The sequence below is a fragment of the Triplophysa rosa genome, linkage group LG23, assembly GCF_024868665.1.
Source record: "Triplophysa rosa linkage group LG23, Trosa_1v2, whole genome shotgun sequence".
NCBI lineage: Eukaryota > Metazoa > Chordata > Actinopteri > Cypriniformes > Nemacheilidae > Triplophysa > Triplophysa rosa.
In genome coordinates, this window is record NC_079912.1 from 12,174,209 (window position 1) to 12,196,453 (window position 22,245).

A 22,245-nucleotide genomic window follows, 5' to 3' on the forward strand; every position below is an offset into this window, starting at 1 on the left:
CATACAGCATGTGACTAAAATATTGATGCCAAATTTGTGCGAAAAAGACCTCCGCGCTAGAACAATTAGAAAACCCTTTTTCATTTTACAACAAAACGGTTAACAAACGCACAATGTGAATTTTTTAGGCTCTCCTGTTTTTGCCAAGTGGTTGAAGTCCTTAGGGCAACATCATGTTGACCCTGGGACAACATTTAAATCAACCAATCAGATTTCAGAAATAAGTTTACAGTGTATTTTAAATTAAATCTTCCAACCAGGATTAGGTGCTTCTAGACCATTGTTTTTCACTTATCATTTCACTCTGATTTTAGGATTAAGTTATGGTTAGGGTTTGGTGTGGGTTTAGGTTTTATTTATAAAAATGTAATCCTTAGGTCAACAAAATATGTTGCCCTCATCAACCACTTGGCAAAATCAGGTTGAGCGAATTTTTAGTCAAGCTACGCAACAAACGTCGTCGATTATCATAAACCAAGTTTTTCAAGGATCGCCGGTGGTGTAGACAGCTTCATTGATTCAAACACAGCGTTGTTGCGTGGCGTCGCGAGAAGAGCAGACACGGGGGCGCTCGCTGGCAGCGTCTCACACACTGGCGCTCTCTGACCGGAGCGCTTCACACAAACTGCCCAGTGAGTTGAACTCAGCAGGTCTGCTCCGCGTCTCTTACCGCTCCGCTGTCACCGTCTCTTCAGAAACAAGTGGAAATCATTGCGTTTAGACTGACCGTTATTTGCGTATTTTGCGTGAGTTGTCTCTCAGAGCGTGTCTAGAGGGAGAGGTTGAGTTCAGAGAAACCTGCGCTCATACGGACTTACTGCTGCGGACTGTAGAGATATTGGGATTTACTACACGTTTACGAGTCCTGTACATATTTGGCAGAACTCATTGACTCTTCTTCACACCTAGATGAACAGGAGAAATATTGCAGGACTTATTTTGGTAAGTGACCCGTTTCTTATGCTTTCTTCAATAACCGAACCAAAGTCAACACACTGGATTTTTTTTCTTCAAAAAGCAAGAAAGCAAAATAGCACATTTTATGTGATGTAATAGCCTGAACCTTATGAAACAATATTTTATTTGTCAAATTAAAAGTCTGATTTCTTATTTTGCAATAGGCTACATTTACACGCGAGAGCAAGTGTCGTTTTCAAGCATTAGTTAACACATAAATTCCTCATATCCTGTTACTTAAACAGTTCAAACTTTTCGTTTTCTCACAACATAGCCTAGTCCTTTTCTCCAGGAAACAGACAGGAAAATAAGGGCTAAATAAATTAAGCACAAAGGTCCGTTTTTATCTGTGTTTTGTGGAAGAACTTTTGCAAATAAAAGCGTGTTTACCGCATGGTGGTGCTGTAGCAGAGTAAATTCACAGTGTTTCACTGAAATAAAGCTTTTGAAAGCGCAATAACGTGTTTCGTCTTCATCCAGCGCTCTGCATGATTGACAGTTTGATTATTAACATACGGTGTTATTACGATCTTTTAACACCAGCTTTCTTTCTTTCTTTCTTTCTTTCTTTCTTTCTTTCTTTCTTTCTTTCTTTCTTTCTTTCTTTCGTGACATTTTTTTAAACCTCTTTATGTACTGTATGTACTACATGTGCCTTTAGCTTTTGAAGGATATTTCATGGACAAAATATAGAAATTCTCTGTAGAGTTTGAGGTGAAACTCGATTTTACATTAATTGACATTATTTGTTTAACATTCAAACAGCTACTAATTGCTGTATGCTGTATGCATAAGTCATTGAGTTTTAGCATTTTGACCTCTGCAGGGAGACCAAACAATGTGCCACCACATGGCTGTTATCAGCGAGCACATAGTGCAACAGAGAATGCGTCAGGTCATTAAGCATAATAGCATGACATAAGACATATTCACTCAAAAATGTGCAGCAATCGTCGAATATCATATTATTTTAGTCATTTACTGTACAGAGGGGCAAAATTACCATTTAAAGCAGCAAATGCATTTGCTTAATGACTCTGAACACTTGGCTTTCTTGAAAACAGCTCACCTGTAGCGCTGTGACTTTCAGGTGGGACCAAAGATCTCTCCAGACTATAACATTATTTGTTTTACCCACGCATTAAAAAGCACTTGGTCCAACTGAGTTTATGATTATATCCTGAAAGATTTCTAAACTCACTTTAGACAGAGAGAATGCTAAATACTGTAATGTAAAAAGTAATTTTTCTTACTATGGGAGTCAATGGGAGGCAAAATCTGTCTGGTTATAAGCATTCTTTGTAGGGTTGGGAATCGTTTCAATTTTATCGATTCCGATTCCAATTCTGATTCTGCTTATCGATTTCGATTCTTATCGATTCCCAGTTTCGATTACACAGTTGAAGTAAAACATTTAGATATCAACCTGTATGGTCATTTAGCCTGCTTATTGACTTGTTTGCAAAATATATATATATATTTATGAGCACCGTTTTGTATATATTTACACATAGAAACACACCTTTTCTGATTTATTACAATTTGTATTATCATAGTTGAACTACATCATGGTTAAACTGCAGTTACTATAATGCAACTATGGTTAATTTGTGATTCCTGTGCTTTAATGCAAATTCTGCTTACTATAGTAAAAAATATCGATAATTTTCATAAGGGCTTTTATTGAGATATCAGCAGATCATGCAACCCATGTACTTTTCTGAAAATATGCACACAGGAATTGATAAGAGGAATTCAAATTTTAATCTCAAGTATCCGATTCCTATTCCTTTCGATTCCGATCCGATTCCTAGCCTTTCAATTACGATTCCAAATTGGAATTGATTTTCGATTCCCAACCCTAATTCTTTCAAATATCTTTCTCCTTGTTCATCAGAACAAAGAAATGTATACAGATTTGGAACAATTCGAAGGCGAGTAAATGATGACAGAATTTTCATTTTTTGGTTAAGTATCCCTTTAAAGACCTTTGCATTTTAAGCAGAATATGTCTTTAAGACTAGCACATGTGGAGAGTTTATCAGCAACACACTTCTGGAAAAGCGTGACTCTCCAGCAAAGGCACGGCCATTAAGGTCCCATAGGACAAAGCAGCTCGGGAATGTAGCAGTAAAGTAACAAAAGTGCTGAATTCTAAAAGAGTATGATGAGATTCCTTTAGGCAATGAGACTGCTTCAAATTACACCGCAGATTTAACACTGAATCTCTGTGGACATATTAAAACACTCCTTAGCCACCCCAAAAAACCTCCAGGTCATTGTTTTTTACCTAAACTCCGTATTTAACACCGTTTCTGTCCTAAAGAGTTTAATGTACATGGGGTAGCAGATCACAGAATATTACGTGTAGTTATATAACCACAAATAACATATACAGATATTTATATAGATAACTGATTCCGTCATAACAATCTTCCGTACAAAACACCCTCTGGGGATCTTTAGTAATTTGAAGAGCGACAGGGGAATTCCTTTGTATCTGTAGCCTATTTGTAACCCAAAGTATTACTAGCACGTTCACAACCACCAACCCAGAAAGCCTGATGTTCTTCTGATCCACCGGTTCTTCCATTTTTTTATTTGCCCTACTGAATACATTTTAGCACAAACGTTTTTATTAACAGAATCAAACTTTTATTAAACCTATTCTGGTTCACATAATACTACACTCTTATTTCAGACTTTTTGAGTATTTTTTGGCTGTCCTGTCCCTGTGGTCTGTATATAGATTTCGTTCACAACATCCCCCCTCAGGTGTGGTGCTGTGGAACTGAACAGTGGTGGTTTTAGGAGGAGGTTGGGGCACTGGCTGTCGCTTTATTACCCCTGTAGAGTAAGTCATGCTTGAGGAACAGCTGGCATAAAGAGCATATGGGTCGAGGCTAATGATGCTCAAACTTATTCAAGTGTGTGTGACCCTATCTACCATGTCAGTCTGAGAACGGATTGTTGCCATGGCTACTTCAAACACAACCTTGATGGTAGATTAGCAATGTACATCCAACAACAATAGAAGACAACGAGGAGAGTGTGTAACATGAGATGTAATTGTCACCCGTAAAGGTTTATTGACGTTGCCATAGATATTGAAGAAGATTAGATAACCGCGTTGGGTGAAAACATTATATCACACAAAACAAGCTGAGGTTAGTTTGATAGAAGATAAGGAATCCAAAGAATGGTGATTACAAAGACTTCTAATTGCTAAATAAGTTTTGTAAACATTATTTTCGTGGCGTCTTTTGGATATAGAGAGAATTCCTATTTTTTTGTTCTTTCTTTTCTCATTTCCTGTATAATTGATTATAACAGTAAACAGTAGCAGTGTAAAACATTGTGATTTGAGTGTTTTTTTACATCTTAATTTAAGGTTATTCATGTTTCATATAAGTTATTTTAGGGTCTGAATGAACTAAGACTCCCACGACGAGACTCCCTTGTATTCAGAATTTTTCCTTCATTCATTTTAAGTTTATAGTTAAATGTTTTCTGCTGGTTGTATTTTTCTTGACAACTACAATAGTGTCAATTTAAAAAGAGGCGACTAGCATGTTAGCAGATCATTCAATCTGCAGCTTTGCCAGATTGGAGCATGACTAGAGTAATAGTGACTTTGCTTTGAACTGCCTCTGTTCAGTTCTTTCAAAATGATTTTCTGAAAATTTGTTACCAGAAGATGAGTGTCCATGTGTGTGTATGCGAGAGAGAGAGAGAGAGAGAGAGAGAGAGAGAGAGAAAGAGAGAGAGAGAGAGAGACAGATGCCTGTGCTTCACTTGAAACAATGATATGTCCACATGTCAGTGCAGATTAGCAGCATGTCTCCACGCCGGCTGATATGTTTACTTAGTCCTAAAACCACAAAACCTCATTACGCTGCTTTCGCTGTCATTTTGAATCCACACACTGACAAATCCCCTTAGTCCCTATGTATCCGCTGTGCTCTTATGAAAGACTTTCTTTTTAAAATGAGGACACAGGTTTTCAGCAGCAATTACAAAGCAGGTCGACTTTATAACCCCATTCAGAACCTCAGCTGTTATTTTTAGGAAAGACTTGGACAGCATCCTGTTTATATTTAAAACAGTGTGTTCCTCTTATGTTCTAAGAGGAAAAAAGGAATTTGAGATGGAACCTAGCAGGAAAGCAGATTTTTTTCTCAGTCTTCTCTATTATTTCGGAGGCAGACGGTCGGAATCATGAGTTGTCAGTGTCTCTGAAAATGATTTTCCATGGTTTCTAGGCTCGGTTTAACTGCCTCATAATTTTTACGTGAGTGAATGATATTACGATACCAGTGAAGGGTTCATTTCACCGTTTGAGTGACTCGTTTACTGGATGTCTGGATGAGTTTTAGAGATGTTTTCCTGTCGTGAAGGATTATGGGATGCAACTTTCAGGGGAACTTCAAGTCAGATCACGATTAAGTCCGATGTGCATTTAATGCTATTGCTTTTGATTTACATTGTTTACAAATGGAGAAGAGCAGGTTTGTGGTTGACATTCTTTTTAAATACGGATGGACAAAATTTGTTTTGCGGTTGAGGTCCATTTATACAAAGAAATGTTGAAGCATGGCTCTACGGTCTATTGCTAGGACCTTGTTCTTGTCTTATAAATTTTATATATGTGGTCTTTTGACTTACGGCATAATACATTTAATGGACCATTAATGAATTGGATGGCAAACAGGCAGATGATCCAGTCACCTTATAAAATACCTGCCTTTGCTTCTAATTCATTTAAGATGTACAGTAATAACAGCACAAAGAAACATTCAATGATAAGTGTTTGTAAATGCTATTTATAAAGCAGAACAATTAACTAATAGACTAATTTTGTATTTCAGTCGGGGCTGGAAATGGGGGAAACATGGGGGGAAAAGATTCCAGGGAGTGAAATTCGAGGGGGGACAAAGTTCCACCCAAAATGTTGATAATTTCCATCTTTTATCCATGAAATGTCCTTCAAACGCTTTAGGCACATTTTTAACATACTGTACATAAAATTGCATTTTCTGCATCTGTGGTTTAAAAATATAATTCCATTCGGTTGCGGTCAAATATCATTTGACTGTAATGTTTTTCTTTTTTTTAACATATATTTTTGGCGTTTTGCCTTTAATTGTACGGCTTAGTGATAGAGAGGACATGAAGCGAAGTGGGAGAGAGAGAGAGAAGGGGGTGGGTTCGGGAATGGACCACGAGACGGGAATCGAACCCGGGTCGCCCGATGCGCAACCCCGCCACGTGTCGGAGCACCACGAGGCTATCGGCTCTGACGATTGTAATGTTTTTCATGATGTTAAAAACATTTTGATCTGACACAGTATGTTTAAAGTCTGTTTTGTTGGTAAAAATACTGTGCCAACATATTCGTTTCTTTTATTACACAACTACAATTTTATAGTGAAAATGTTATTGAAGTGAATGATCTTTATAAATGGCTATTAAAAAAGCAGCCAGTAAGAGCTCAGCAATAGCAACTCCATTAATACTGTTTAAAACGACATTTTTGGTTAATAAAATGCCAAAATACATTTTTACAAAATGAAGGCCAAAAGCTGCTAAAATAATATAAATTAAAAGTCCTGTGCGTTGTTTCATAGTTTTGATGAGTTTGGTTATTCTAATATGTTTGAACACATCTTGGTTCATGTGTGATTTAATCTTTTTTTTCCATGTAGAGTAAATATTGTACAAAAGAAATGTCTGTACTTTTGTGTACGTATCACTTCATCCCATCATAATTGAATCATCCTGTTCCTGTATTAACAGGTTGGCATCATGTTGGCCACATATCAGGATAATTTATTGAAAAATCAGTGCCGGCAAATCCCAATAAAAATCACATTAAAGAAAACCTTTCCATTCAAGCAAACACGATTACTCACAGCAATCTCATTTTTTATAAGGAAAAGCTTCAGATTCATTCTAATGCAGCGTAAGTCAAGTGTTCCTGATGGATTCTAACAGCATTGTGACCAAAGGCTGTACGGGGAGAGAGATGCAGATAGCGAGAAAGCACTTAATATGTATTTAGGGCTTTTCAGATAGAGCTGTTGCCTACCTCCTCCCCTGCTGCTCTGAAAGCTCGTGTCAGGCTGAGAACAGCATCCATCTCTGTCTGGGGTCTTTCTTGCGAAAATGTGGCGTAGCAGATAGGGAGAGTGTAGATTGATTCTTGAAGCTGAGACTTTGCTTGAGGGTGAAGAAGGTCTGCGTCTAAAAAGGCCTCTAATGAGATGCCTTGAAGGTGGTCTGCATGGCTTTAGTTTTTAAAACTACGTAACTCTCATTCTTCTCGCTTCCTGTTCCTGTGGAGAGAGGCAGAGTGGTTTTGGTTCTGTGTCAGCGCTGAGTTCTAATTCCTGCACAGATGGTTTCTTAATTCTGATATGTCAAACTGTTAATGAAGTTTTACGGACAAACTCAGACTTGCTTTGGCGGTATCAAGCATGTCACTTTTCCTTGTCACTTTTTTCTATCTATAATTTCCACTTGGTTGCTACTTTTCTAAATTAGTACTGAAGCTATTTAAATCTTGAATGACGACAGAAGATTCCTCAATTATGCTATATTGCCAAGTAGGGATAGGGATGCTCAAATCTGTTCTTGGACATCTACCCACAGGGTATAGATCCAACCTTCATAAAACACACCTGAGGCAGTTAATCACGTCTTGGAGTTCACTTGAACAGGCAGGTGTGTTCAGATTGTGATTGGAAGCAGACTCTTCAAGATGGTTGATCTCCAGGAGCAGGATTGAGCACCCTTATCTATTATTCCCATATGTGCTTGAAGATTTAATTTCAAAACTTTTGGCATCAATAGGGAGTTAGTTCTTACTTTGCTGCTATGACAGTTTCAACTGAAAGGTTTTCCAGCATATGTTGGAAAATGGCTGAACAGGGTTTGCTTCCATTCAGATGTGGGCATCAATAAGGTGAAGCAGTCATTTTGAGTGATGAGGCTGGGTGTCTGTTGAATTCCAGCAAAAACAAACCTCAGGAATGACATAATCACCCAACAGCGATGTGAAAGACTGACAGCATGACAAAAAAAAACAGTATATTATTACATTGTATATTTCCTAATTGTAAAACATTCATATTTTAAACCTTAATATGAAGTTATTTTCTTTGCAGTATTCAAGATCTGCAAAAAATTTTTCTTTTTGTGTTATTTTGGCCATTTTGTTCCATTTGAATTCTCTGCAAATAAAAAACAGGATTTTCACAAAAATTGTCACTAGTTCACAGAATGAAAGAAAAATGGTAATTTTACTTAAACATGTGCCTATATATTATATATCCTGATACACATCATAAATTCCTTGCTATAAGGATGTGTGCTTACCTCTAAGCCATGGTATTTTGCTTCTTTGACATGTGATATTTGTAATACTTCTTGGTGTGCGTCTGTGCTATCCAAATCTGAGGAAATGTCAAGGGACTTGACTTCATCCCTGACAGGTGATGCGTCCACGGGCTCCAGAGAGCCAATGGAGTCAGACAGAACGTGACAGGTTAAAATTTAACATGACAGTTAAATTTAAAATGCTCTTCTTTCAAAAAACATAAACATCCAAAAGAGAGCAACCTTGAGCCTTTTTTATGTACTTTTACACATTTTTATTAGGGAAATTTCTAAATTTCTAGAGGGGCAGTTTTTCTAAAAAATAAAATAATTATGCCGTCTTCTGCCCACCCTCATGTCCTTACAAACGTATGTGACTTTCTATATTCTGTGGAACACCGCAAAGAAGCTGAATGTCTGATCTGCTTCTTTCATACAATGAAAGTGGATGGGGACCAGGATCTATCAATCTCTAAAACAGACAAACAAAACTTATGCCCTTGTGTTCTACATTTTTATTCATATGATTGCATTCTGTATGTCGCTAAATATTCGCTATTCACTATAGTTATTCACTGAAAATCTTGAAAACCTTGAAAATTTTCCTTTGCAACTATGGTCACCATTCACATACAGTTGTTTGCAAAAATAAAACAGTTTGATATAAACATTTTGCTATTATTAACTCTTGAGTTGAGTTATGAGTTTTGAAAGGTATGGGAGCGAGTCAATGATATCACAATTTTTCGATGCACTGTTCCTTTAATAAACAAAGCCACAACGCCTTGGTAGATGCGATGGCTTGGAGAAAATCCTTGCCATGTCTGTGAACAGCTTGATTTTATGGAGACAGAGCTCTTGCTAATCAATACAAAGCCTCCTAAGTCCTGCTTAAAGCATCGAGCGTCTCCCTGAAAAGACGTAACACATGGCTCTGATGGGGCAGCGCCATGGCGTGCAGTGCACTTTAAATACGTTGCCTAGCTCCTGTCAAATAGACGCTTGCTCATGCGAACTGTGTGCAGAGATCAATAAGAGATTTCCTTTAATTAGAGGCTGGTGTCATTTATATTTAAAATCTTAGAAATGTATTTAAGTGATCTGTTCTCAGACATATGTCTCCGTGAGGCATCAAAGCCCCAGAATGAAGGAGCAATGGAAGACAAAAAAATATATATCATCTTAAAGTGGGCGTCCTTCTTAAATGAAGAAGTTAAAAAAAGGTTAATTATGAAAACAGGCTGTTTATGATTACTACTGTACAATAATTTTCAATGATAAATTGTGTAATGCATATCAGTGGCTGTAAAATATTATATAGGTATTTTAGGTATATTTTAGGACTGGCATATTTTGTGTTTTGATAGTTAGGCTGATAGTTAGGCTAGTTTTGACTGGCCATTGGGTTGTTTTTGTTAAGTAGATCTGGCAACCCTGATGATATTTGACTTTACCAAATACTGTTGTTCAGCCCAACACTTTAGCTAAGGTTTTGAGTTTAGGATTGGACTGTCTGTTTGTCTGAGCACTTTACATGTGCTTGTGTAAAGTTGAGCATAAAATCAATTTTATTATCACCAATGGTTGTCAAAATAGGAAATAAACGAAACAAATCATTGTCATACACCAATTTAGTCTCATGGCAGTTTGTGACATTGTGATTCGTGTCACTCAGCATGACTTTCAATATACATACCGTCTATATATGGACATTTATATTTATAACCTGATATTAGGGGAATTTGAACATGTAACTGTATGTGGTGGCTTAAAGGGACAGTTCACTCAAAAATAAAATACGTTCGATTGAAAGTTCAGCTGAGTGGCATGAACAAAAATCAATAGATTAAATTTCCTGTGAGACTATGTTGCATATGCATACACACCATTGGAAACATTTAATCCACTCATCTATACGTACATGTCCTTCATACTGTACTGTAGTCACGCATTTGTTTACTTATTCTGACACTGGACAACAAAACCAGTCTTATGGGTCAATTTTTCAAAATTGAGATTTATACACAATCAAGCTGAATAAATAAGCTTTCCATTGATATATGTAAGGGATAATGTACAGGCAGCCGGTTGTTAGAAATAAGTCCCGACAGTGTGATCAGGACCCGACGCGAAGCGGAGGGTCTTGTATCACACTTAAGGGGCTTATTTCGCGATAACAGCCGGCTGCTTGTACATTATCCCGCTTATTACACGGCTACTTGCCACATGAGAAAAAAACTGGACATAAAATGTGAATTTGAAATATTTTATTAGCTAATTTTTACCAAAAGCAGACCTCCCGCGAGGAAAAGACATTTACTTTCGGTTTTAAAGTAAGAAACGACGTTCAAACGTCACAAACAGGCAAATTGGTTTAATCATTTGTAAATATAATGTCATATATGTTATTAAAAGACATATTTATAATTCATTTTTGTGTAATATTAAACTGCCTCTCTCAAAATGATTAGCAGCATACGTGTTAAAGGGTGTTATTTGTTTTGGGCGGTTGTTATTTTAAAATAACAACCCTTGGAATGTCGCGACTGGCCAATCAGAATCAAGCATTCAAATGAGCTGTGTAATAAGGTTCGATAGGATAGGACAATATTTGGCCCAGATACAACTATTTAAAAAATATATATATTGAGAAATGTCCTTTAAAGCTGTTAATAAGAGGCACTGTAGCACGCCTACAGGTGAAGAAACAGGTTTGTTTTAATGCTCTCTATTGGCTTAACACTGTAATGACATTGTGGAGAGTAGATGAACCCGAAAGCTGAAATTCTAAGCTTTACAAAGATACCCAACTTGAGTAGGTCATTCCCAAAGAGCAGGCAGCAGCGAGCAATGTTTGTAGGCGTGTTTCTGGCCATTTTTGTTAGCAATTTTGCTGCATCCACTCACAAAAAATAAAGTTTTGATATATTTACGGTAGGAGATTTATAAAATATCTTCATGGAACATGATGTTTACTTAATATCCTAATGATTTTTGGCATGTGGCTTTTGCCACGAATATTCCCGTGCTACTTAAGACTGGTTTTGTGGTCCAGGGTCACATTTTATTTCTCATGGTACAACTTTTTGTATGCCAGTGCACTCGATTAGTATTTTTTTTCTGCTCTATGCTAAGAACTCTTACGCCTTTACCTGTGGGGCGCTTTACAGTCAAGTGTTATGGGAGTTCAATGGCATGCTTTCATTTGTATTAGTTAGCTAGTAAATTAGCCTACCTGCCGACTCGGAGTTCCTGCGGTGGAACAATCGACACATCACTACTTTCTCAATCCCTTTTTAAAATGTTTTTCTTGCTGTTCAACTTTCCACCCATTTCTAAAAAGACAAAGTGCACGGATGGGAAAATCGAGTTAGAAAGAGAAGAACAGAAATCACCTGTTGTTCTTAAAATGTCCGGTTTTGCCTGTTGGGCTGCTATTAATCTCTGAACGAATATTATATCAACAGGCTTCTTTTCCTTTGAACATGTTGAATGAAACTGAATGAATTATGGTGAGCTGAAACCCACAGGGTTACTTCCCAGTACAGAAACAAATGTTGTCCAGTGAATAAAGCAACAGTTTCCTAAAGAAAGTAACTGCTTGACCCTACCGTAAGTTCCCAGGAACCCCATAAAAAGACCCACTTGTTCCATGACACTCTCCAGTCTCTCATTGACTCTGCTGAGGTCTGCGGTCTCGCGCTCCCCCATCTCACCTGCTGATCTTAGATGGGTCTTGTTGCAGTTTTCCTCCTTTCGTGCTTTTCTGTCAGCACATAAACCGTGAGCTCAACCCTGAACTCAGTTGACAGCTGCCCTTCCAAGGGCTCAACGTAGACATATTTGATAGGCAAAGTTAATCTGCAAAGAGTAATTGGTACTGACACATGCACTGTAGATTTAGAAGCTGTTAAAAGTGAATGAAGTGTCAATTTTGAATTAGATTTTAAGGGATAATTCACCCAAAAACGAAAATTCTGTCATGAATTGCTCACCTTCTAGTCGTTCCAAACCTGTATTAACGTCTTTGTTTGGTTAAACACAGAGAAAGATATTTGGAAGAATGAACATTCTGAGGCACCATTGACTACCACAGTAGGAAAAATAATGTGTAATTTTCTTTGTTCTGTGAACACAAAAGAAGATATTTTGAGGAATTTAGAGAAGCAAACAGTTCTGGAGCACCTTTGACTACCATTTTAAAATGTCCTACAAAAGAAGACAAAAAAGCACTTTTCAATATATATATATTTTCAACATGACACATTTCTCAAAATATCTTTTGTGTTCCACAGAAACAGAAAAAGAGTCATGTTTTAAATGACATGAGGGTTAAAGACTACAGAATTGTTATTTTGGGGTAAACTATCCCTTTAAGTTTTCAAGTTTTTTTTTACGTGGGTGCTCTTGGAAGTTATACAGAAACTATACCACAGAACTAATACATCTTATGCTGAGATGAAGAAGTACTACAGTAAATCTTCAGTAGCAGGGCTGGCACTGGTACCTCCTAAAAGCAAAGGAAAAAGCGATGTGCCACCCTGTATAAGTTAATGTATTTTTATCTTCCTTTCTTCTTTGTAAATTTCCACTCTCAAATTACTGTAAGAACAATAAGCACAACATATAATTAGCACATGTGGAACTTTGTTTTATTAGATTGTGATGTTTTTCTCTCCTCTGTGTTGTTAGGTAATTATCTGGTCTATTGAAGCTTTTAAAGAAGGGCGTACAAATTAAAACTGCTGCTTTTTTAACCGTTCCAACTATTATTCTTTCTTCCATTTTTAAATAACAGGCACTTCTTAACAGTACCACCTAACCTGATCCGTATGGGCCGTTTCACTGCTGCAAAATTTCATGCTAATTAGGATTGGAGAGAGGGATAATGAGGATTATCCATACAAGGATTTTTCTCTCCTGTTAATAATGGCTGAATCTTCTTTGGAAACAATTAGGGGAACACAACCTGTTATTTCTGCCCTCAGAATCAGGTTCAATCCACCATGACTTCTCACCGCACACATTTTTGTCTGGAGCGGGAGGAGCGGTGAGAAAGAGAATTTGAAGGTGAACATGGGTAGAGAGAGGCAAACAAGAGCTGAGAGAGAGAGAAAGAGAAGCCGAGGGCCTGGTCCAACAGTAGTCCTGGATGATTTAGGAATCAGAGGTGTTTGGATAATATCGTGTCTGACTGGCCCACCTGGAGACCACATGCGGTGGCCCCAGTCTGGAAAACCTACAGTCACCATTAAATTGGAGGGTGTGGGGGCTCATTAAAACATTATTTATGTGTGCTGTGATATTTTATCACCACCATACGATTTCATTGAGCTTTGCTAGGGCATGTTGGCTAGCAGAGGGAGAAGAATAACTTATTGTTGGACTTTCTCAGACGCCCGTCATTAAAAAGAAAAGTTGAGGTGAGAGGCTGTGCAGCTCCCAATCCACCCGAGTGTGCAAAATTCTCCATCTTGTTAGCACCTGTTTCTGTTTGTTTACGAACTGTTTGGGGAATGAACTCGACTGCACTTAAATTTAAATCTTATTGGTTATGTGAGCTCGTTGTGGAATGTTTGGGAATGTTCTGCCTCAGTTTTCTTGTTTATCTGGCTGGATGATAGGAGAAAACTGTAACAGACTGTAAACATTGCAACCAACTGTAACCAGAAATCAACAATTAATGCTTTGCAAATGATTTTCTGTTAGCATTATGGCATATATTTTGATTGGCCGTCAATTTTTAATAATGTCATTTTATATTTTTGCTGTCTAAATTGTTTATTTATTTAGTGATAAAGGGGTCTTCAACAAGCAAATTCTTATATGAAATATATATAAATATATTGGTCTTAAATGAAAATACTCAAGCTGGGGGGGATACTGAACCTAAATGTTCCTTCTTTTCTCCCACCTTAGAATGTATTTTGTGAAATGATTATGTAATGTATATTACACAACTGTAATGACTTTTAATGGCCATATAGCAACTTCAGGACACATTGCATTAATGTATTAATGTATGTATGTATGCACACATACATTAATATGGTAGTATTGACATGTTATTTTTGTTTGATTGGCTGTATCGTGATCAGAGACACTGGCTGACTGAGACATTAAGCACAGAGTTAATATAACATTTGCTTATCCAGCTGCACCCACCTGCAGGTCTTCCCCTTCCCAAAGGCCTGTTTACTTTTCTCGAGTCAGACGGTATGCGGGAAATAAGGGCTCACACTGGTACGGCTGTATGTTGGGCTATTTGTGGTGATCCCAGATGCTATTTACCACATTTTGATGGTGAAGTGGGTAAATTGATGTAGAATTTTGTGGTAAAGTGTGGTCACAAAATGCCAAATACGTGCTCTTGGCCTACAAGACCACCACTGGTTTGGCACCCCCATTTCTTCACTCGCTAATGCAGACTTATGTACCCGCCAGATCCCTACGCTCTGCAAAAGAACGACGTCTTGTAGTGCCATCCTAAAAAGGGAAAAAAATCGCTCTCACGAACCTTCTCTGGATCAGTTCCACATTTGTGGAATGATCTACCCGCTGCTACAAGATCAGCAGATTCTGTAGCCATCTTTAAGAATCACACATATCTTCCGTCAGCACCTGACCGATTAGTTCTGACTTCTATCTCTTTTCTACTCTTTCTATCCTTAAAAAAAACTAACAAAAAAAACGTTGTCATTGTATACTGTGTTAGGCTATATGAGACCAGTTTTACTGCGCTTATCGTCGCTGTCGGGCGGAATCCTTGCATCTCCAAAACCATTATTTTTCAGGAAATTAAAAAAACTGCATATTTTTTGAGTTATTAAACATTGTTTCGTTAAAGTTGTTATTATACCTAATATTGCTATCATATACTATTGTGTACCAACATTAACACAACATTTCCCCAAAACCATGTTTAATCGGAGATACAAGGTTTATGACTTTGGAGCAGGGAGATACGAGATTACGCTGTCATTGATAAGAATGGTACGGACACAGACGTCGCTGCTGCCGGTAGTGTTCATCAAAGTCTGCGGTCGCGTTGAGCCTCTTGACAAGAGACGAGGCTTTAAGAGCTAATGAAAGCTAATGATTGTGGTTACATACATCTTCCTAAACTCTATTTTAAACGTTAGAGCTATGAGTGATGTAATACAAAAAATGATGAGCTGACTAGGCTGTCTAATAGGCGGAAATTAGCTGAATCTGCTCGCAAACTTACCTTCGTGGCTCATGGGCTTCCTTCTGCACCGAAGCATTACAGTTATCGATTTTTAACCAAGCGGGCCTACTCAAATGTATCTAACCTATCTATTTTCACTTGTTATTGTCTAAAAAACTTTCAATCAGGAGACGTAATGCCGAGAAGCTACCGCGGAGTGAAGAAGAGGTGGAGTTACGAGACTTCTCAGACAGTTGAAGTGTCCAATGGAGTTAAGAGATTTGCTCTCAAGCTATTTTCAACACTTTAGATTGGTTAATAATTTGTAAAAATAACAGACCCACATGGGGACTGACCAATAGCATCGATTTGTGAAAAAATATGAAATTGACCAAATTTGGACATAGGAGGTTTCCGCCCGACAGCGACGTTATGCTTTTTGTTGTCCTTATGTTGTTCCAATTGCTTCCATTGTTTACCTCATTTGTAAGTCGCTTTGGATAAAAGCGTCTACTAAATGACTAAATGCAAATGTAAATGTAATGCAAATATTAAAAATAAAAGGATTACAATGTAAAATAATATTATTGTATACATAAAGATAAAAATCCATCTTGCCGTTCAGATGATCTGCTCGCTTGCGTGCTTTAACATTGTGCACGAGCAGATCCGTTTCCTCACTAGAGAAGCGTTTAGTTTTTCAGTTTGCAAATTCAGCCATATAAAAAGCGAATCCGCCATGGCAAGAGCGCAACTGGCTCTTAAAGGGATTGGGAGATGAGACTTTGATTTACTGCACGTTTCTCCCAAAACACACCCATCACACCGAAAATAGAGACAATCCTTTTAGACCAACGCCGACATTTTTTCCATTGTTAAACTAGCAAAAGTGGATTCGGACACGCCCTAAGTGCACTTGTGCCATGCACTTTAGACCAGGCGCTTAGATCGTTAAAATAGGGCCCATTATTTTCTGAAGAGCCATATTTATTTGGGTGTGTTTATTTATTAAAACAGTGGTTTATAATTTCATATATTACCTTTTGCATACTGTTGTTCATGAAGTGTTTTTGTTTTCCTTTTGAAATTCTGCTGCAAAGTACTTTCGATTAATCGCCGGTTTCCCACTCTGAGAATTATTAGCCCCATTTGCTCCCACCACACTCCAAAAGAGATTTCTCAAACGTAGTATATCGATAGGCGAGTGCTTTGTTAAACACTCTGACCCACAAGAACACTTAGCATAGCTCGGTTAGTCTCAAAAGATCAGAAGGTGACCTGGCGTAACCTGACTTGAGAGCAATAACACAGCTGCTTAAACCAAACAAGCTCTCCTTTTGGTACTTAAGTGACTGCTGTAGGCTGAGCGCATGGCCCGCACTGCTTACAAATACACCGGAAGAGAGATGCTCTAAATGGAACCCTAAACATCTGCTGCAGTTTGAAAACTGCTTACAGATGGGACGCCTTGCTTGTCTAGGTAGTGCGTTTGACATCAAACAAATGATAGGAGCACTGCACAGGGGTTTGGAGGTCGGCATGTGAGATCAAAGCCTTGTAATTATGTATGTTGTTAATGTCAATTTGGATTTAGATGCACTTATGATGCCTGTTTCCTGAATTATACTCAATTGAAATGGACCGTATTTTTCCGTTGACAAATAGGGTGTTTTAGTAGAAATAGCAGCCTATGTTTTGATGTAATGAAACTCACTGTTAGCATCTGGTTTAAAATAGACCATAAATATTCAGCGTACTAAAAGTGTTGAACCAAGTGACCACTGCATGCAGCATAATTAGCAAAAAGATTTTAATGAGAAAAAAAGTCCTGTAGATCATTAATGAACCAGAATGGAAACAACAATCGTAAGGGTTACATAGACCGTACAGATATTAGAAATTCAACTGACATTGTCTGAAAGGTTATAAACCTAAGCAATGGGCTAAAAATACTGCACTGAAGTACATACTTTTGTATGTAATAAACATCTGGACATATTAGAAATTTAAAAGTACCGTTTGATTTCACAGACCACTTTATCAACTACACACTAATCCTCATTCTACGTAGTATAGTATGCTTCTTAGAATGCAGCTATAGTGAAAATACATTTTGAATAGTGTAATCTCTACTTACATTGTGTCTCAAACCCCCTTGTGGACTATTTCATCCCTGGATTTGACTGCTCATCTAATTAGACTACTGGGTCGCCATATTTCAATTACTCTAATGAGGCCTCCAGGATAAAGCATATATCCCCAGTTAAACGTTATTGTTTAAACTTCATTGTTTAACGTCCAGATGGCAGAATATTGCAGGAAAAGGAAGAATGAGACAGTTTCAGTCACAGGTAAGAATAGCCAACAAAACCGATTGTTTGTTATAGGCTGTACTGCAGCATACTGCTTTTTTAATATAATAAACTATTGCAGTCTATGGAACTGTGNTTTTTTCCATTGTTAAACTAGCAAAAGTGGATTCGGACACGCCCTAAGTGCACTTGTGCCATGCACTTTAGACCAGGCGCTTAGATCGTTAAAATAGGGCCCATTATTTTCTGAAGAGCCATATTTATTTGGGTGTGTTTATTTATTAAAACAGTGGTTTATAATTTCATATATTACCTTTTGCATACTGTTGTTCATGAAGTGTTTTTGTTTTCCTTTTGAAATTCTGCTGCAAAGTACTTTCGATTAATCGCCGGTTTCCCACTCTGAGAATTATTAGCCCCATTTGCTCCCACCACACTCCAAAAGAGATTTCTCAAACGTAGTATATCGATAGGCGAGTGCTTTGTTAAACACTCTGACCCACAAGAACACTTAGCATAGCTCGGTTAGTCTCAAAAGATCAGAAGGTGACCTGGCGTAACCTGACTTGAGAGCAATAACACAGCTGCTTAAACCAAACAAGCTCTCCTTTTGGTACTTAAGTGACTGCTGTAGGCTGAGCGCATGGCCCGCACTGCTTACAAATACACCGGAAGAGAGATGCTCTAAATGGAACCCTAAACATCTGCTGCAGTTTGAAAACTGCTTACAGATGGGACGCCTTGCTTGTCTAGGTAGTGCGTTTGACATCAAACAAATGATAGGAGCACTGCACAGGGGTTTGGAGGTCGGCATGTGAGATCAAAGCCTTGTAATTATGTATGTTGTTAATGTCAATTTGGATTTAGATGCACTTATGATGCCTGTTTCCTGAATTATACTCAATTGAAATGGACCGTATTTTTCCGTTGACAAATAGGGTGTTTTAGTAGAAATAGCAGCCTATGTTTTGATGTAATGAAACTCACTGTTAGCATCTGGTTTAAAATAGACCATAAATATTCAGCGTACTAAAGGTGTTGAACCAAGTGACCACTGCATGCAGCATAATTAGCAAAAAGATTTTAATGAGAAAAAAAGTCCTGTAGATCATTAATGAACCAGAATGGAAACAACAATCGTAAGGGTTACATAGACCGTTCAGATATTAGAAATTCAACTGACATTGTCTGAAAGGTTATAAACCTAAGCAATGGGCTAAAAATACTGCACTGAAGTACATACTTTTGTATGTAATAAACATCTGGACATATTAGAATTTTAAAAGTACCGTTTGATTTCACAGACCACTTTATCAACTACACACTAATCCTCATTCTACGTAGTATAGTATGCTTCTTAGAATGCAGCTATAGTGAAAATACATTTTGAATAGTGTAATCTCTACTTACATTGTGTCTCAAACCCCCTTGTGGACTATTTCATCCCTGGATTTGACTGCTCATCTAATTAGACTACTGGGTCGCCATATTTCAATTACTCTAATGAGGCCTCCAGGATAAAGCATATATCCCCAGTTAAACGTTATTGTTTAAACTTCATTGTTTAACGTCCAGATGGCAGAATATTGCAGGAAAAGGAAGAATGAGACAGTTTCAGTCACAGGTAAGAATAGCCAACAAAACCGATTGTTTGTTATAGGCTGTACTGCAGCATACTGCTTTTTTAATATAATAAACTATTGCAGTCTATGGAACTGTGGGTATAGTTGCAGACACTGCATTATTTTTGCATTAATGATCTCCATCCTCTATTGATCATTTTTGAGACCATGTTCTTTCTGTTCCATAATATCTGATCAGATGGTGATTTTGGTGGCCTGCTATTTTTATGCCATCCTTTATTTTATGTAAAGGTTTTGATAATAAAATAGATAACAAAGAAGGTTATACCAGTAATCTTTGACCTCATGGGGACTAAAAAAACAGCTTATAAATCAAACAATTAAAAAAAAAGTTTATTTAAAAATGTAAAAATACAAAACGTTTAAAGTAGTTTAATTTATTAAACATTATAGACACTGTTAAAAATGAAGAGAAGCTGTTGGCGCCAATAGCCCTGTGGTTAGCATGCCAACATATAACGTCAGTGCGTCTCGATAGTCCTTCGCCTGTCCCGCTCCCAATGCTTTCCTGTCTCGCTCCCAATGCTTTCCTGTCTGCGGTCCACTGTCCTGTCCCAATAAAACCAAAAGCCCCATAAAGATAACTTAATGTATTAAAATAAATATTAAAAAATAAGAGAAACCGTTTTCGGACATGTGAAAAGTTAATAAGATGACCTACAAGTGGGTGTTTGGGCACCTGTGTGAATTTGAAGTGCGTCCACTAAAATGACCTTGAGACCCTTCAGTAATTGCCTTGTGAAAAGTGAAGTTACATCAACCAACTTTTGTTTGCATATACTGCTTAGTTTGATATATTGTTGTCTATGCAATTGACTTTCATACATTTTTAAGTGCGGCTTAAGTGTACAAATACTGGCACCTCTGGTCACAGTATTTTCTATTTATGAGCGTTGGATGCTGTGCCTTTTCGGCAAGTTTGGATGTTGAGAACTTAGGAAACAAGAAGGAAGCAACGGAGCTGAATGCAAGCTGATTGGGCAATTGAAATACACCTGTGACATTCATCACCTCTGTTGAGTAAATTGTGGTTGAAATGCGGTAGGAATTTATAGATGACATTTCCAAGCAATCAAATTAAGAAAATGTTTATTGGGTTCAGTGAAAGCAAAGAAAATGCTTTTCTCAGGATGGTGTAAGAACTTGTTGCTACGTAGATAAGATTTAAATCTGGGTCATTGGGTCCTGCTTTGACCTTTCTTTATCTTCAATGGTTTGGTTTGGTTTTCTTCACTTACAGTGTTTGTTATCATCACAGGCTATGGCAGTTCGGATGGATTGATCTTCTTGTTCTTCTTTAGAAGATTGTATGAATTCATCTGCCTGTTTCATGTATACCTCATTTATAATAGAGTCTTTGGAGACTGAGATCTATGTTTTTCTGTGTGTGAAAGGGAATCCACAGAGATTGAGCATCTCATAATGCCATGGGAGTGCAATTATTCAGTCTTCTTAATACCTTAATTGGTTTAGACATTAAAATTCATGTTGTTTTTATAATGTGCTGCATTTCAATGTGGCACAAATCATCCAACTTATTTTTCTTCCCTCTAAGATGTTAATAAGCTTATTAGGCAATGTTTTAAGCCAAACGATGCTCATCAGAAGAGAGATGACTCTCTCTCTCATGCATTACTCTTGACTTTGCCCTATATTTTGGGTCTCGGGAGACAATGGAATACAGCTCATTAGGTATTCGACACATTTCATAAACATCAGTTAATCGTACAGGTGTACAAATGTCCACAAATGTTTCAAGCAGGGGTCTATGTATAGTTTGAGGATATTTAAAGGGGTCATATGGCGGAAGTACGTGTTTTTCTGTGTTTTTGGTGTGTTATAAGTTGCCCATGCATGTATTAGACACGTAAAATTGCACAAATGAAAGTGTGGGAAAAAAGATGCATTCTATTTAAAAGCGAATGCTCAACCAGACTTGCCTGAAACGCCTCGTGTAACTCAACTCAACTCAATTTTATTTATATAGCGCTTTTTACAATTTTCATTGTTACAAAGCAGCTGTACATAAGACATATTGACTATAAGCAAAACAATTAAAGTTGTACCTGCAAAAACAAGAAAAAGTTGAAAACACAGAAGACAGACATACCCACATACAAAACACTCCACACACACAATATGCAAACGTACTAACACACATAGACATAGACACACACACACGTACGCAGACAAGTACGCACAAACACACAGACACGCACGCACTCACACACACACGCTCAGTGAGAGCACACATTTCAGATAAAGGAGAGAGAAGCACAGGTCAAATATAACAGACAATAAATTCCTATATGCAATATTAATTAAGTAAAACTTAAAATTCTAAAGCAGCCCCCCCGGCCAGGCAAATAGTGCAAAAAACAGTATGCAAACGGTGGCGAGGAACCCAAAACTCTAATCGAGAAAAAAAAACATCAGGAGAACCCAGGCCCAACCAGGGGATTCCAGTTCCCCTCTGGCAAAAGCTGCTGCCTCTGCACAAGCTCCAGAGAACTTGCACAACAAGGCTAAATAAAATAAATAAACTTACTAATAAGGTAAATTATAGTTTAAGATTATCATTAATAATCTAATAGCATTTGAAATTTTGTGGTGAAGACGTGTCAGGTGACCGCGTCCTTCTTTATCCAGCTCTATCATCTCAGCTCTTGTCAGGTCTCCGCTCTACCATCAGGTCAGGCCATGAACTGCATCCTGCTCGCTAAACCATGTAGGGCTTTATAGGTAATAAGCACGATTTTAAAATTAACGCGATGCTTTATAGGTAACC

General features: G+C 37.6%; 1 protein-coding gene across 2 annotated transcripts in view; it reads left to right on the forward strand.

Moving 5' to 3' along the window:
* Positions 1-521: 521 nt before the first annotated feature.
* The window catches only part of sema5a (sema domain, seven thrombospondin repeats (type 1 and type 1-like), transmembrane domain (TM) and short cytoplasmic domain, (semaphorin) 5A), a 109,097-nt gene continuing 87,373 nt past the window's right edge, over positions 522-22,245 (forward strand). Inside the window, exon 1 of one of the 2 annotated variants that reach the window (XR_008961856.1) lies at positions 522-942. The gene's annotated coding sequence lies outside the window, so the exon portion shown is untranslated. The remainder of the gene's footprint in view (positions 943-22,245) is intronic. The other variant, XM_057323008.1, reaches the window with a different exon arrangement.